This window comes from Phodopus roborovskii, unplaced genomic scaffold (genome assembly GCF_943737965.1).
Source record: "Phodopus roborovskii unplaced genomic scaffold, PHOROB, whole genome shotgun sequence".
NCBI lineage: Eukaryota > Metazoa > Chordata > Mammalia > Rodentia > Cricetidae > Phodopus > Phodopus roborovskii.
The window spans coordinates 11,233,605-11,252,634 of NW_026126433.1; positions in this window are offsets into that span (position 1 = coordinate 11,233,605).

Below are 19,030 nucleotides of genomic sequence, written 5' to 3' on the forward strand. Positions count from 1 at the left end.
GAAAGATAGATAGATGAAAAATAGGTTTTAGAAAGGTAGGTAATAGATATTTATCTATTATAATTATAGGGAGTTGGCTCCATGATTGTGAAGGTGGAGACCTTCATTCTGAAGACCCAAGAACCAGGAGAGTTAATGGCATCATCTTCAGTTCCAGCTCAAAGTCTGAAGACTGCTATCCCATCTGAGTCATAGTGGAGCAGGGCAACAGAATTCTTAGTATTTTGTTCCATTCAGATCTATAACCAACAGGATGAGACCCATCTACAGTAAAGAAGGAAATCTCTTCATTCAGTCTACCAATTCAAATGCTATTTTCACTCAAGATATCATCACGGAAACACCAAATGACATTTCCAACCTTTAAAAATTGTGATATGACCTTGTCTTCTACCAATGTGGATGGGATGACTTCATAGACATCTCAGTACATGTTTAGGCAGCAGGCAACTAGCTGGAGGGTAGGCATCCCTGACTGAAACTGCTTGATCAAGCATCTAGTTACCCTGTGGCTCAGTCAGATTGACACATGAAATTACCCACTGCAGAGGATGGTTCTGAGAGCCTATGGTGTTATAGCATTCAAATCACATCACACTTGAGTAAACTGTAACATCCATAGCATCTGTGTGTGTCTGCCTTTGCTATTCTGTAGAGGTAGAAAAGCTTTATTTCTTAGGGAGAGAGGGCCCCCTCTTTTGTTCCACACTGGCAATTGTCTTCAAGTATTAGTATACTGTCACTTTATATCATTTTACAAATGGATCCCTTTTCACTGATTGTTTTCATACCTATATGCTGTCACTGTTATTAAGGTTCTTGTACAGTTGTGAGAAGAACACATGGATGTCTAGAAGCATCTGAAATTTTATGGACTTGTAGACATCTCCGGCAGCTAACTCTTTTCTGCATACTCATACCATGTCTTCATTCTTTGGCTAGCCATCTCCTTGCTTAGCATCATGTTGTAGCTATTCTATTAAAGGACTTTTTAAGACACCTTTAAAGTTTCTGAGAAAGGACCAGAAACAATTCAAGCTTAGCAGCACTTGCTAAACTCCCAAGTAGCAAGTAGAATGCTGGGCTTGTAGCAAAAAAAAAAAAAAAAACAAAAAAACAAAAAAACAAAAAAACAAAACAAAAAAACAAAACAAAACAAAAACCAAAAAAAACAAAACAAAACAAAAACAAAAAAAAACAAATAAAAACAAAAACAAAACAAAACAAACAAAACCCAGCAAAACTGGGAACCCACCAAAGATCCAGCAGCCATGATTGTACATTCTTGTTCAACATCACTGAACTCTGAATTCTGAACAACTGCTCCTTCTATAGAAAACTAGGGAGATGAGCTCTCACTTGAGTGTGGATTGGAGATACAGGAACTTTCGTGTTGCATGTTTGTGTGGTAAATTCTTTCAGCAGGCTGTTTCAAGATGTGGGTGGGTGCATTGAGAATGCAGCTGAGCTGGTAGAGTGCTTACCTAGCACACATCCTCGTGTGCAGTCACTAGCACTGAGACTGGATATGGAGGCACATTCCTGCAATCCAAGCAGGAGGATCAGAAGTTTAAGGTCATCCTTGCCTACAGCTTGGGCTACATGAGACTTTACCAAAAATATAGAGAAGATGTGTGTGAGACTTGGCAGGAAAGGTAACTTTTGAAATAACTTCCTAGTAGTAGCCTTCACAGCTAGAATTTAATAAGTAAAATGATAAGCTAGGTAGTTAACTTGAATTCGGGTGAACACTGAATACTTGTTGTGGATGTACCAAATATCATACTGACATACTTATACTAAAAGTTATTATCTGTTTGTCAAGTAGGGCATTAGCTTCTGGATTCTGGGTTGTTCACTTGGTACCTGTGCAAGGTGGGACAGGAAGTGTCAGTGTTTCCTATTTTTGCTCAGGTTGTAATACCACTTCTATTATAAAATTAACTGTGTGACATTTTAGTACTGACATAGGAAGTCACCAGGCTGATCCCTGAATAGACCTGAGGACTCTGCATGGAGTCACAGATCAGAAAGGTCAGTTACCTGAAGAAGAAGTTAATGATGCAAAAGAGTCTTCTCTTAGCTTTCGCTTAAACCAAAGAGTAAGCACATCATGTCTGCAGAAGGAGCTGAGTTAAATAACTTTCTAGTTTGTACAATAAACAGAAAAAGAAAAGTTTCCACTGAAAGAATTTTGAATTTTTATTAATGATTCAGGGCAGTGTTTAATTAGGGTTCTTCTTCCAGTATTTTCTTTGTTTTAAGCTGCTTGCAGAATTAGTGGGCATGCATTCTCACAGACTCTTGTCCTGCCACCACTCATTATATATTTAGTGCACAGAGTCTATGAACTGGACAACCAAAGAGCCTGGGCAACATATGTGATATCTGTGGCTGGCTGGTAAGGCTTCCCTTGGGAATCATTAGCTGATGGACCTTATAACTGATAACAAGCAACCAGTGTTCTGGTTCTCAGCTTCTGGCCTGCCTGGCTGCAATCACAGTAAACCATATCCTAGGTCTATAGTCCCATCTGCTCCAAATGCTGAGAGATTATCACAGGTGTGTGCTGCTGATTTAAAATTGATATACTGCCTAAGCAAATGTGATAAAATTTCCTTTTCATCCATATTTTTGTTGGAAGTGAAGTATGAATGTGGCATAAGCACTAGTATAACAAATTTTGTCTGTGAGATAATAATAATAATAAAGCTCATAAGTTCTTTATTCACTCAAAACTGTTCTTTTTAAGTTGGACTTAGCGTTGAGCATGTGTGCATGTGTGTGTGTGTGTGTGTGTGTGTGTGTGTGTGTGTGTGCGTGCGTGCGTGTGGTGGGGAGAGGTTATGATGTCACACAGACCCTCACTGAGGGATGGAGTAGCCATTGTGAAAGCAATGATCACATAGCTAGAAAACGCTAGGTTTTCTCTGCATGAAGCTCTCTGACTTAAGACTGAAGAAGTGATGTACACATTCCTAGAAGAAGGAAGGCTAAGTGATGAACCTCTGCCATCTAGATATGTGCTAAAAGCTGAGAATAAAAAGAACATGGTAGGAACAGAGCATCCATGGAATCCATCCACCCATGGCTATGGGCAAAGGGTCTCAAGGTGGTATAGGATGGGATGTGGCTAAGTGAAAGCCAGATTGTGATGACTTTTCCTAAAATGTGAAAGGAGATTCATGTTCGGAGGTTGTGTCTTGTTTGGACTGACTACATGGGATCCAGGAGCCAAGTTAAAGTAGCTGACTACTAATAAGATGAATTTAGCATTTAGTGTGGTATAATATATAGTAATATATAATATAAATATAATTATTTATAAACATAAACACCCATCAATTTTTATATCTGCATACATGCACACATACATACTCATGTATGTACATGTGTATATGTCTCTTACTAAGAAGTTAAAATAATTTGAGATGTCATTTTCTAAGCCAGCAAATTCACAGTGGACTAGGAGAGGATCAATGATTTGCCACAAGCCAGGTGAGTATGTGGTAAGTTATACTTTTGACACATAAATTTTAAGACTATTGCATGTACTACTTGGGAAAAAAAGGTCTCAGAATAGTCATTTATATAGGTCTGAGTTTCAGTAGAGAAGTGTGAACTATAATTCTGGAAGCTATCAGCACATAGACTGTAGTGCTTTTCAAAGTGAACTAAATCATCTAGGAGATGGATTTTGAATAGAAGGAGAAGCTGGCTGTGGGTGGGGCCTCTGAAAGCCTGGTTTAAAAGGATGGACAGCTGAGAGTAAGAACAGGGAATACATTGGGAGGTCAATCATGAGAGCTTGGTGTCATAGCCACAAAGGGAGGGGCTCAGCAAAGGAAGAGAAATCGAAGGTATCTTGTGGACCCAAATGATCAAAGGGAGGCTTAAGAAACATTTATTGGATTCAATGAAAGGAGATCATTTGTGACTTGGCAAGGGGTGTTTTAAAGGGTAGAGGAGTGAGGTATTTAAAGTTGAGAAATGTATGGGACACACAATATAGAAGTAAGTAAGGCAGTAAAGGTTGGGAAACTGAGTGGAGAGGGTATCATTAAGATACAAAGTCTGTTGAGTGGGGGATACACACCAGTAACACCAGTACTTGGACGTGGTGGCAAGAGAATCAGAACAAGGTCAAGCTTAGCTATATAAACAAGTCCAAGCTAGCCTGGGCTACATAAGTCCATCTAAAATATAAAAAAGCAAAAACGAAACATAGAAATGTAGAAGGAAGCATGCCATAAATGACCGAATCCAGGATACCAAAAAAGGGGCAGCTTTGTAAAGGAGGTCCTCTCGCTCTCTCTGTCTCTCTCTCTATCCCTCTCTCTCTCTGTGTGTCTCTCTCTCCCTCTCTCTCCCTCATGTTGAAAGTGACAGATTACAACACGGGGTAGGAGGTGTGAGAAGGGAGAACATTTGAAATTGCCAATTTGAGACTAGGAGAGGCTTGCCAGGCAGTTGTGAGTGCCCAGTGGATGTGAAAGCCATAACTTGGAATTAGAATCGATCTGAGCAGTTGTGTGATTTTCTCCACTGGAGCTTGGAGGCACTGATGTAGAGGTTCTGAGGGCTGCGGTGCAATTGATCGCTGGCCAGAGAATGCTAGGCAGCCTGATGAATGGCGGGGGACTCCTGGCCAAGGAGGAAGATTTGAGGGGGCCTAGAGAAGAGGATGTTTATACCTCAAAGAAAGAATTGAGGATTAATGAACATGGAAAACCAAGGCTGGGACTCAGGAACTGAACGGCTCTTAAAATAAGAAGCCACATAAGAATTTCATTTGCAAAGACTTCTCTTATGAAATTTATAAAAGTGTAAATAAATTCCAAATAGTCATAACCCGTGTTTAAAAATTTTAAGACTATAGAAAACTAAAACTATGATGATGTTATGGGCAATACATCATATGTAAATATATTTAGGAAGACATAGACATTGCATTTTTATAAAAGGAAGGACCATGCATTACCTACAATACATATATTACAAACAATAGAAATTATATATATATATGAATCTATGTAAGTTTATGATGTTTGGGGCATCAAAATTCCTAGAACTGGGGAAACAGGCAGTTGTGAGCTGCTCAATGTGAGTTTGAGACCCAAACTCAGGTCTTTGGAAGAGCAGGAAGTGATTTTTACCACTCAAATATCTCTACAACCCCAGAAATGGATCTTAAAATGAATATAAAATGCCACTGAACTTTATAAATATTCACATGCAATTTGAAAATTGTCCACTATTTACAACCTTTACTTGTGATCATAAATATTTATTAAGACCTATGATGTTGAACAAAAATAGCGTCACATCTGAAACATGAAAACTAAATAACAAACAGTGATCTTTGGGGATCAAAATGAATGCTGTATTAGATTTCTTCATACAATAATAGTATGAAGTTTGGGATTATGTAATACTTTTATTATACTGTTCTGAAGTGGTAAACAAGACAACTAGATGGTCACAGTTGCTCTAAACTCAGATCATCACAAGGCCAAGGCTATCAGATTATGGAGGACTACTTGTTGTTTCACTCAATTTTCCTAGGTATTGCAGAAAGTTGTTTTCATACATTTAGAATGTCTCCAGGACAAGAAATTGAAAATATGCCTTGCTAGTCATTGAATCCATGAATGCAAATTTGTCTGAATTATATTTTAATTTAAATTCTATTTATACCACTTGCAGTTCCATATTTTAAAATGACTATAGTTCATGTTGGGCAGCTTTTCTTCATGGATATCTTAATGATTGGAGTGTTGAACTCCTTTAAACCAAACAGAGTCCTGTAAATAAGGCACATGCCCAGATAGGGTCTTTAAACAACTTAAAAAATAAAGTAGAAAGTCAGCTTTGCTGATGTCATTAGTACTGATGGAAGAACTTGGGCTTGCATTCTCTATGGTGGGTTTCTGTGCTCAGCCTTAATGCACGAGGAAGGGGCTAAGTGTAAGCAAATGTGAGTGCCAGGTCTCAGCACCAAAGTGTGAATGTTACAGCTCTGGAGCTGCAAAGGTGCCCAGACTTAAGGGGAAGCCAATCTACCTAGAGCAACAATAGGACAGCTCTAGAAGGGGTAGAGATGCAATAGGACAGATCAGCCCTGGAGGGGAAGCTGGGGGGATGATGGAGGATAGTCTCCCCACAAGATACAGTAATCCTGCTCCTCTCGGAGAAAGGATCTTTAAAGCTGTGCTCTGCTTTGTTTCCCTAAGAGAATGTCCTTGCAGAGCTAAGGGCTTCTTCTGGGCTTCTAGAAGCCCAGGCAGAAATGTAGCATTCTTCTCCAGCTTTGGTGAAAAGTCGTTACTTTTCTGCTACAGACTTGCTCAGGCCCCTAAAGGGAATCTTCTAGAGAATTTCTTCTGTTCTGTGCCAGCAAAAGATCTTCACCCAAGACACTTTTGAGAAACACATTCATTTGGGAAGTAGGAGCCCAGGGGAGTGGCTGTCTCTCCCAGGGTGATAAAGGACAGCCACCAACTGAACAGAAGATAGGTTTATACAGGGCTTCTTAGGGGCCGAGTTTTCTCAGGGAGAGGTTTTTCAGCTCAGGGATTGGTTAATTTTCCTGCTCACAGATTGGTTAGTGTAGTAGGTCAGGGGCAGAGAAAATTGTATTTCTTTCACTGGCCATTTTTAGCCTCACAGCTCTAATTTTAGGCTCAGATTGTATTTCTTTCACTGATTCCGAACATGTGTTTCTTTGGCTCTGATTTCAGGGTCAGGATGTTTAAACTTGGACTTGTTCCAAATAATACCTGTTTTTCCCCTAGGTAGCTTTTGATTTATGTGACCATAATCTATGTGATTAGCAGAGCTAAGGCATGACAAAGGCAGGGGACATTTTTTTTTCTCCTGCTGAAGAAGTGCTACTCAGATGGAGAAGACAGCCATTCCTGAGTACGCCTTCATCAGCACATATCTCTATGCCCAGATGGGTATTCTCTCCTCGTCTTGCTTGATTGTAGAAAACAGAGGTGACAGGAGGAGGGAGGAGATGTTGGCAGGCATGAATAGGAAGTAACAAAGAAGGAGAAACATGGAAAAAGGAGTGGTGAGGTTTCACTTCATCTTTTTTATAGTTAGCCACCATTCTCTCATGCACTTGGAAAACTCACATAAAATCTTAGACTAATCACTGTATAATAAGCCTAGACTTCAGAGTTTGTATCTACACTCTGTGCCATATAGAAGTAATTTAAGTTATAAAAATAATGAAATTCAAACTAAGTAACTAACCCAAGTATCGTATGAAAACTATTATTTTCAGAATTTAGAAATTATACTCTATCTTCTATTCCATGTCCTATGAAAGAAGTGTTTGGTAAAATAGGCCAACTGTCACAAAAATACATGTAACTTCATGTAATTTTTCTTTCCCATTGTTATTTCTTTGCTAAACTCTTCAGAGTTTAGGCTTCTAAATAGGCTTCTAAATCTTCATTAGGACCACAAAGTTGACTCAGTGGGCAAAGGTGCCTCTCTCTCAGCCACATCACGTGAGGTAGATCCCACAAAGAGGAAGGAGACAACCAACTCTGGCACATTGTCCTCTTAGCTACAAGTACACACACACACACACACACACACACACACACACCTTATCTAATATTCCATTTCTTTCAAATTCTTTTCTTTAAAATGGGAGAAACAGTGATAGCAAATGAAAGGGAGGAAGAGGAAAGGGAGGAGGCAAACATTTTAGTGAAACACTTAGAAATTCATAAAAGTACCTCATCAGTTAAATATGGGTTTTCAATTTTTTTTATATATACAGAGAAGCTTTCTAGGGTATAAAGCCCATGTTTTATTCTTAGTTTTCACACGGAGTCATCCTCTGCCCTTTGGCACGTAACTTAACTCGCCATATACCCTAGCAAGAATTTCTTTTCTCCAAACTAGATTATGTTTGGAAAGAGAACACTTCAGCTTCCCTTGTCGTGATGTTCCTATGGTTCATCAAAGCAGGCTGTACTGCTTTAACTGGTTTAGGCATAATTTGTGACAGAAGGTTGCGAAGTTTTCCAACTTAGCTGGAGTAGCTCTTCTGAAGCCATCTTGCAGAGGAAGCATGGCTACCCTGACTCTCTTTCTTCAGGGTCAGCCTACAAGGAGACAACCGCATGCAGTGGTCCCCAGCCTGATCTTGCAGGGCTAAAACACAGACTCTTCTAAAGCAGGGGGAACACAGCTGTCGGTTTTCGTTTGGAACTTGTTTAATAAGGGAAAGGGATCAAACTGTAGTTTTTATTGTCAAGATTCTTAGAAATGTTGAAGACACTATGACTATTTTTCTACTCCATGCCCTCTGTCCTTTAAGTGACAAGCGTCTCTGCTCTACCTCCCTTCACAACTATGTGAAAATACAGGCCACAAAGTTTGGCCATTCAATTTGTTCTTTCTAAAGTGGCTTTTTAATTTCCCAAAAGCATTCCAACACAACTACTAATAATTTTTAAATTCATTATTGATTTTATTTATTAGCATATATAAATTATATAAAATGGCTTTTATTATTAGTATTGATTTAAATTGTGATTGTTTTTCAAATAAATTTTGCATATATGAGTTCCCAGTAAAAACTTCAATTTTGTTAGAATACATTAAGATTCATTTATGGGTGATCATAATCCAGATGGTTTTGGGTTAAAAACAGAATCAAAGTGGCTTTTTTTCTGTACTTGCCACTAGAATGAAAAGTCCATCAAAGATTTAGAACAAGAAAAACAATTAGCTTTATAGCCTCAGTTTTCTATTTGTGGAGGTCAATCTGTTGGATAATTTCCTACATATATAGTTAATGTACAGCAAATGATGCAAGCACTCTAGGAAACAACCACCTCCTTGAAAGAATGATTTTATGTTTAATATTTGTGGAAGTTGAAAGCTTTTCTCATGTAACAGCTATCTCCAAACAACATGGTCAAGTGGAGGTTCAATTTCATAGTAGACTTTGTTAGCCAAGCAATAAAAAAGACCTTGAAAGAAGAGATGAGGCTTACACTGCATCTTCAGACATGATGAGATAATTTTCTTAGGAAATGGAAATAGGAAAAGCCACATAATCATATGTAATAATATGGTAGTGTCCAAGTAAAGGCTTAGAAGCAAGGAATAGAAGAGATCTGACAGAGAGTGCTTCCTGGGCTGGTGGGTGAGGTCTTCCAAAGATTGACCAAGCTGGATAATTTAAGTATATTAGAGTCTGCTGCTGCCATTTAGGAAGTCCTTTAATATGACTAGCCTTTCCCCCTGCTTCTCCCTCATATCACTGGGGGTGTCTGACTTAGACATAAATTCTAACACACAACCTAAAGAAAGACATGCCAATAAAAGTACAAGAAGTTTACAGAACACCAAATAGAGGGGACCATAAACAAGTCCCCTTGCCACATAATAATCAACACACCAAACATACAGAATAAAGAAAGAATATTAAGAGCATCAAAAGAAAAAGGCCAAGTAACATATAAAGGTAAACCTATCAGAATTACACCCGACTTCTCCATGGAAACACTGAAGGCCAGAAGGTCCTGGATAGATATTCTGCAAGTATTAAGAGATCATGGGTGTCAACATAGACTACTATGCCCAGCAAAGCTTTCAATCACTTTTGATGGAGAAACCAAGATGTTCGATGACAAAACCAGATTTAAATAAAATACATCAACTAATCCAGCCCTACAAAAGTTTCTGGAAGGAAAATTCCAGCCCAAGGAAATTAACTTCACCCACAAAAACATAGGCAATAGATAATCCCACTTTACTAACAGCCAAAAGAAGAATGGGGGAAACTCACACACAATAACATCACCAACAACAAATCCAAAACAAACAAGAATTAACCATCAATGATCATTAATATCCCTCGATATCAATAGTCTTAACCTGCCTATAAAAAGACACAGGCTGCATACAAGAAACACACCTCAACATCAAAGACAGAGGTCACCTAAGAGTTAAGGGTTGGGAAAAGACTTTCCAATCAAATGGACCCAAGAAACAAGCAGGTATAACAACACATATCTAACAAATTAGACGTTAAACTAAAATCAATCAAAAGAGACGAAGAAGGTCATTTCTTGTTCATCACATGAGGAATCCATCAATATGAAGTCTCAATTCTAAATGGAGGAATCTAAAATGGCCAAAAGACAATTAAGAAAGTGCTGAATATCCTTAGCCATCAGGGAAATGCAAATCAAAACAACTCTGAGATAACATCTTATTCCTTTCAGAATAGCTAAAATCAAAAACACAAAGACAGTTTATGCTGGAGAGAATATGGAAAAGGGGAAACACTCCTCCAATGCTGGTGGGAGTGCAAACTCACAGTCACTTTATATGCCATTCTAGAGCCTTCATCTAGTAGCTGATGGAAGCAGAAGCAGACACCCTCAGCTAAACACTGAGCCAAACTCCTGAAACCCAGTTACAGAAGAGGAGTGATGAGCAAAGGTTTCTGGAGAAACCCACAGAATCAGCTGGGGAGCTCATGCACCCCAGTCCAATAGCTGGGAAACCAGCATAGGACTGACCCAGATTCCCTAAATGTGGGTGTTAGTTAGGAGGACTGGGCAGTCTATTGGCCCTCTGGTAGTGGATCAGTATTTATCCCTAATATAGGAATGGACTTTGGTAGCCCATCCCACATAGATGGATTCTTTCTCAGCCCAGACACATGGGGAAGGGCCTAGCCCCTGCCCTAAATGTTATGACAGACTTTGAAGACTCCCCATGGATGACCTCACCCTCTGTGGGGAGCAGAACCAGAATGGGCTGGGGTTTGGTGGGGGTGATAGGGGAGGATGTCAGGGTGAGGGAACTGGGATTGACATGTAAAACAACCTTGTTTCAAATTTAAATAAAGATAAAAGTAAGAAACAGTGGCCACAACATTTAAAATCACCATCGAAATTACTCACAACAAAATGAAGGTGATTTTCAACCTTTTTGAAATCAACACAATGATGGATTGGGGAGGTGGCTCAATAGGTAAATTGTTTGCCATACAATCATGAAGACCAACATTCAAATCCATGTACTTATGTAAAAGCCAGGTAGACATTGAGTCTTGCCTAAACTAGTCCTTCCTGTACCTCTCCTTTGTTGTATAGTATGTGATATGGGGCCAGTGAACCACTAGAGCAAGTTATCTAGCCATACTAGCCATATCTGTTAAATCTATTCTTGGCAAGCACATCCACACACATGTACCTGCAGTTACATTTGAACTGTGAACACACACACACATGAACATATAGCAAAGAAATAACTACAGAATATCCTACAAAATAAGACATCATGATGCAAGATCCATGGTATTCAAAAACAAATCACAGATAAAAAATGAGTGGAGGTTAAGAAGGAAGTATAAACACATGTAGTGCATTATTTGCCATTCTTTAATTCCTTTGAATATGGAAACTTTCTGTTTCCAACACTGAAATATCTCCGAGCTCAGAATGCATTTTATAATCATTTCTGGTAAGGATCTTGTGGCAAATGCCTGTTCATGTGACAAATCAATTCTGGCTACTCATAATGGCCATTGATTGATGTACATTGTTAGCACAAATATATTGAGCTTCATGCTGTTTAAAATATCATTAGGAAGTGAATGCAGTTATCTAGTAGTCATATTTTTTTGTATATTTGGAAAGATAGGGAACAGTAATATGATGTGTGCTAATATTTATATGTAAATATATCTATAAGAGTTATTGCAGAGTATAAAATTGAAATTCTGAATAAGAAAGCCTGGTGTCATGGTTGAGTTAAGAATATTTTTTTTCACAATTATAATAGTACATTATCTAATTTGTAATAATATATAATACATAACTATATTATATATAGTTACTATTGTTTCCTAGGAGTTGTGGTATATTATTTTAACTGAGCAAAGATATGTTACATGTGTTTATGCTGCAAAATATTACTTTAACTGTGTAAAAGTGCGTTAACATTTTTTATGCTGCATTTGTTTAATTATTTTAAGATGTGTTGCATATGCTTCACCTTTCCTGCCTAAGGTATCTGACTGGTTTAATAAAAAGCTGAAGGGCCAATTGCTAGGCAGAGAAAGACAGGTGGGCTGGCAAGCAGAGAGAATAAATAGAAGGAGAAATCTAGGCTCAAGAGACTAAGAATGAGAAGATAATAGGGAGTAGAGGGATATACCTAGGACAAGAAGTCCTCCCGGCACCATCAGCCAGCTAGACATGGAGACAGCAGGGAAGTAAGACATACAGAGAGTAAGAAAAGTAAAAATCAAGGCAAAAGGTAGATAATGACAATCACGTAAATTTAAGTTAAAGAAAAGAAGAAACCCAAAATCCAATAAAACAAACAAGAAAACAAAAAAAAAAAAAAAAAAAAAAAAAAAAATTAAGTCTCGGTGTCATGATTTGGGAGCTGCTTGGTGGTCAAAAAAGAAAAAGCCTGATACAGGGAGTGGAAATGAACCTGATGACTTTGCAAATGAGAGGCAAGTTCTTGACCATTAGGTTTTAGCCCCATTTCTTAATTCACATTAATGGCAACTGAACATCACTTAAAAGAGTGTATGCTATAATGTTCCTTTCCTTTTTAGCGAGATATTTCAACTTCCTCTTTGTTGCATTTATTAAAACCAGGGATTCCCTTTATTCTTGGTTGTTGTGCAGATCCTTGTGGCAGTCTGATCTCACTTGCTGGGTGGGTCTCTGTGATGGAAGTGATAGCTCCACTACAACCATTCTCGTCTTTGCAGCTGCTTTCTAGTTTACCAGATTTCTGTGTTGGACACATGTCTTCCACTGTGGTCTGCTCCTATGATAGACACATTTTCTGAATTGCACATCTACAATAAAATGAATTTACTTACCATGATTCCTGCCTCTACTTGTTTTCCCTCTTCTCTGATGATCCAGTGTAGATATGGCGGGGCCTTTTAAAAATATATTTAAAGACTATAAGCAAACAAACAAAACCCAGAATTTGCAAAACAAAGTGAAGAATAAAAACACTGAGCAATTTTGTTATTCCTGGATTATTTTTGTGTATTGGTTTACAGAAAATAAATCGTTCAAATCATTGCATTTTTGTTTTTATTATTATTGTTTTCTTATTTTACATATTGATACCAGTTCCTTCTCCCTCCTTTCCTACCTCCCCCTCCCTCCCTTCCTCTCATATCCCCAGGCCACCCTCCCATTAGTTAAAGGCTAGGCTCACAGCGAAATTGTTGCATTTTAAAGGACAATATAATTGCTCCTGTAGTATGTGATTAGTTCACAAAGGTAAACATGGCCAAGTTTAACTTTACCCATTACACCTTCCCATCCCTTTCACCTTGCTCCTGGGAATAGAATTACTTAGGGAGAATCAGAAAGAAAAAAAAAGTCATTTTCAGGGAAGATGTTAGTGAATAAGTTTAAACGTGAAAAAAACAAACCACTACAAAAACAATTATTTCAAGTGTGATTGTAGAAATGCAATAGTTATGGGAAGCCATCTGTGTTAGAAAAGGTCATTGGAACAGATTTTATGGCCAAACACCCCAAAAGCTCAGAGGTTTAACAATGGAGTTTCCACTTAGATGACCACTGAGAAGAGACTTGGTCACTGCAGGAAAGAGAAAAAAAAATCTAGCTTTTAAGTTGGCAAAGAATTTTCCGTGCAAGGCAGAGTAACTTTTATTTTAAAGCTGAATTTTATAGATTAGCTATGATACATATTCAGATTGAGAACTTAATAAACAAAAACTCCTTTTGCCACAGTGTCTTCTTTTACATTATAAGGGAGCTGCACCCATGCAATCTTGAAGCTAACACTAAGGCATGCCAGTGTGGGTGCAGGATGTCTCACACACACCTCATCTCCTGCTTGGAGAGCTACAGTCATTAGTAGTTGCTGAGACAGAACTGTCTTTACTAAGGATGCGCATCATGATAGGTTATCCAATACTAAGTGATCAGCCCTAAACACATATACACACGAGTAACACTAAGTGGACTTGGTAGGCTGACTTTAAATAAATAAAGGAGTATATACATAAAGACATCAATTAAAGAAGAAGATGTCATAAACTTAGAGAAATAGTGTTGGGGAAGCATGGGAAAAGTTGTAGGTGGAAGAGAAAGGGATGGTAATGACATGAATGTACTACTAATGTTGAGATTCTCAAAAAGATTTAAGAATAAATAAAGAAAAGTCCTATCTTCAAATCTGGATGTGGTAACTGATGCCTGTAATCCCAGCATTAAGGAAGCCAAGGCAGGGGAGCTTCACTGTAAATTGGAGGGCAGCCTGTGACACATAGTGAGTTTTAGAAGAGTCTGAATTTCAGAGATATTCTGTCCCCAAACACTTTCACATAAAAATTCCATTTCCATGGAAGAAATAGTTGGTAAAAAATAATTACTAAATTCTGAATTCTTAAATTATAAACAAAGATATTTACATTATTTCAAGACATATGAACTAGTCTCAAAATTGTGTATTATTTTACAAAGCATGTATTTTCCCCATAGTTGGAACTGTTCTAATAAATTTTAAAAATTTAAAAACAGCAATGCATGAGCATTCACCCTCAGTCCATTTCTTCAAATATACTGAAAAAAGCCAAGCACATTGTCATTCAGCTTAACTCACACAGTGAGTCTCAGTGTTGCATGGAGCTGGGAGATTCTATGATGCTTTTAATACTGAATTACTGACTCCTTGATTTAAGCAATAAATGTGACTCTCCTCACTGTTGGCTATAGAATTTCCATCAAGCAAGGTCACAGCAAAAAAAAAAAAAAAAAAAAAAGGCTAATGATTTCATCTCACCTCTATTATTCTTTGGTTGGTAGTGACTGTCACAGGCTCTGTGGTGAGAAAAATTCTGAAGCCATTCCTGGCTCAGCAAGACAGAGGTTTGTGATTAATACTAATGTCCACTGCAAATATGAGAAAGCAATAGAGTTTTTGGTTACATTGGAGTACAAAAATTTCTGTTTTAAGTAGAAATTAATACCAAGTCCTGCTTGAATTCCTGCCCTGACTTCCCAAAATGATCAACTATTATCAAGAAGTGTAACCCAAATAAATCCTTTCTCACCCTAAGTTGATTTTGATCAGGGAGTTTTATCACAACAACAGAGAGGAAACTAGGACATTGAGTCAGGAAGTGATTTTTGCCTGAGTGTGTAAGTGTATATGAATCTGAAAACAGAGCCAGAAAGAATGCTCTGGGCTTCTAGTTTATATTTTCCCCTTAGGTCTTCTCTACTATGACACAGAAATTAGTAGAAATGGGTGTTCAAATAAATATTGTGTTTGTACAGATGTGGTAGAGAAAGCTCTTGTCCCAAAGTAGAAGTATTTTAGCCAAATCTCCAATTCCAGTCTCACTATTTTTCTACACTCATACTTGACAGATGTCTTTCCCTTGTCTTCTGGTCCATGACTTCTCTTGAGAAGTCAATACTCACTAGCCAGTGTTCCAGGGACTGAAGTGATGGCTCCATGGTTAACAAAGCCCTGGCAGAGGTCCCAGGTTTGGTTCTTAGCACCATTTGGTGAGGTTTACAATCCAGTACAGGGTGTATCTGCTGTCCCCTTCCAACACTGGAGATCCTGCATATACAGACAAGTAAACACACACAAATGCACGCACACACACACACACACACACACACACACACAGAGAGAGAGAGAGAGAGTCTGAAGTAGTGCTGTTCCACTTTGTATAGATTGTGTTTGGTTATTGGGTTGTTCAAGTTACGCTCATTGTTCTCTGATTTCAATTCATTACAAAGTGCCTAGAAGTTTTGAATTTTGTTTATGTTCATTTGTCTTTGGTCTTTATCCCATTTAGGATTCACTGAGCTATATGAATCTATAGTTTTATTTTTTAAGTCAGTTTTGTAAGCCTGGCAGCATTTACATCTAATAGTTTGTCTTCTTCATTCTTTTTTATCTTGGCAGTCATTAATAACTTGTTTATTGGATATTAGATGCTATCTGTTATATTTTAGATCCTCTATCCTCTTTAATTTGTAGCTTTTTAGACTTTCCTTGTGTTTGCTTGGATACTTTTTTATTGGTCATCCCTCAGGTTCACTGATATTCTGCTCTGGCATATAGTCTTCTATGAGTCAATCTAATGAATTTATAATTAGTTTTATTATAATTTCATTATTTTAAACATGTAAAGTTTCTCTTTACTTGGTAATTACTTTTTATACAACAAGTCATTGTCACACAGCATATGTCATATCCACTTTTCTTGATAAATGAAAACAGGAACTCAATAAAGTAGCTAAGTGACAGAGCTTAGTTCAGAGTAGGGATGTATTTGAGAAATGAAGACATGACCATGTGGATGCATGAGAGCACCGTGTGTGGGAGCACTGTGTGTGAGAGCACTGTGTGTGAGAGCACCGTGTGTGAGAGCACCGTGTGTGAGAGCACTGTGTGTGAGATCTCCGTGTGTGAGAGCACCGTGTGTGAGAGCACTGAGTTTGAGAGCACTGTGTGTGAGAGCACCGTGTGTGAGAGCATTGTGTAAGGAGAACATTGTGTGTGAGAGCACTATGTTGAGAGCACTGTGTGGGAGAGCACTGAGTTTGAGAGCACTGTATGTGAGAGCACTGTGTGTGAGAACACTGTGTTGAGAGCATTGTGTGTGGCTTGGCCTCATGGTAGGGTGATGGACTGGGTAGGCATGCTTTGTAACATTTCTGTCTAGATTTTTTGCAGTTACCTTTGCTGGACTTCCCTGTTCTTTCACAGGATCCCTCACCACATCTGCCATGGTAATTTCAAGTTCTCTGTGGGATAATTTCAACTGTGAACTACCTTGGGATTTGGTCTTATGGAGTGTTTTCTCTTTTGTTGACTACTCATATATTTTTCTTTTTGTGTTTGTCTTTTAACTATTCATTGCTGGCAAGCCATTCTGTATTAAAAAATATATATATAGTCAAATGAAGTAACATTAGCTTCACTTTGGAAAGTACACTTATTTATTTTAATTTTATTTAGTAGAGTAGGGGTTGGCTGGTATACCACAGTGTGACCCTGGTAGACAGGACAGGTTGAGGGAGTCATCTCTCTTCCTCCACCATGGAGGTCTGAGATTGTCAAAACTGGTGCACAGTGCCTTAACCCAGTGATCCATCTCACTGGTGCACATGGACTGCATTTTCAAGGCAGCCATTCAAAGTAAGAGATAGACTATGCTGATTTATATTCATGCTTTATTCCAAAATCACTTTAATTTAGTTTTCCACGGTATTCAAATGCTTTGAAATAAAGTCAGGACTTTCCCCTTTACAGGGTTTGGTGTCTGAGTGTGGAGAACACTCCAATGTTTTCACAGGATTCAGAGCTGAGTCAGCATTTTTAGAGTTACGGTATAGCTCCCACTGCTATGGAGCAGCCAACCATGTTTAAGGTCCCTGAAGAGTTTCTTTGCTTTCAGTCTCTGCATTGTGTTTTTGAACCTTGATGACCTCTTTTGGAATAGTTCTCCCAGCCTCAGACTTGACATGACTCTAGTTTTATATGCTATGAAGGCACAGGATGCTGGTAGAGGTTTCATTTTAGGTTTGCTTACTAAAAGGGCTGTCTAATATGTACATAAGCATGTGCATATGTGTGTATGTGTGTGTGTGTGTGTGTGTGTGTGTGTGTGTGTATACACCTGTGTCTGCCTGTCTGACTGACTATCTGTCCATCCTCTTTGACCCATTCAACTTCCCTCAAATGACAAAGTTCTTTCTATTTGCTTTTACAACTCAACTTACTTTGGAAAAGATTTGCACTTGAAGACACAGCACTGTGGGGCAATCTAATATTTTAGCTCTCACTCTTCACATTACCTCCTTGCTTTTCTGTTATCACTTCCTAAAGTTAGCGAATGTTCCCTGGCAAAAGTTGGCAGATGAATGCTATTTGGTTTGTGGGTGGAATTCCTCCAGTGATTGTCTACTGTGGCAACTCACACATGGGTCTTAACAATCCTTAAAACTCTACATCTAATTTTACTTATTTTTCTCACCTCGTTCTCATTGCATTTTACCCCCCTCAGAGGTCTAGTGTCCCTTCTCTATAACAAAAGGTTTGACTAATTTTTCTTTTATTTTCATTCTTATATTTGGAATTATAATATGGAATTTCTCTGTATAGCCCTGGTGACTCATTCTTAGTGTTTGTATGTTCGGCTTCCATTATTTTCCCAACTCTTTCATATGTTTTAAAACCTACCACTTTTGTAGCAAATCTGGGTTTTATGTTTTAAATTAGGGTGAGAGTCACAGTCTTTTTTAACTTTTTCTGATTGGAAAAGAAATTCAAGATACTGTTGATTTAAAAATACCTTCCCCTACATGTGAGTTTCGGGACAAAGGATACATATGATACAGGAGTCAGACAGTCACGAGTCTGTATGCTACTAGAAACTGGTCCTGCAGAGGAGACACACTTCTTTGTCCTCATCTCCCTTTAGCTAAGTGTACTCTGTAGCACTTGAAACAGGAAGGAAGCTAGAGCAGGGCATCTCAGTGACTCATGCTCTCCTTCTGCTGTTTTGAATTCAAATTTAGAAACATTCAAGAGAAATATTTTGGTGCTCTGAACTGGTGACAGTGTACATAAGACCCCAGTTGTCACTGACTCACGCTAAAAATCATCCCCTCCCTCTTCTTTCCATTTCGTACTTCTTTAGTTTACAAAAATATTTTTGATTCTTAAGAAAGATTGTAGTTCCCTTCATTTTTCTTACTTTGCAAACTATGATATATACCATATTAAAGTCAATATTGTTCAGGTATTACATATCAGTTTTAATTTCCATATTTAATTTATTTTATTATTTCTTTATAAATTAGTGCTTTGATCGATTTTTTATACTGTTGCTTTAATTCAATCTAGGTTTTTAATGAAAATTTCTACTATTGTTATTCAAACAAATATAAATATATTAGTGTATGTGTATGATTATTGGCATGCAGACAGACACTTTTTTAATAGGGTT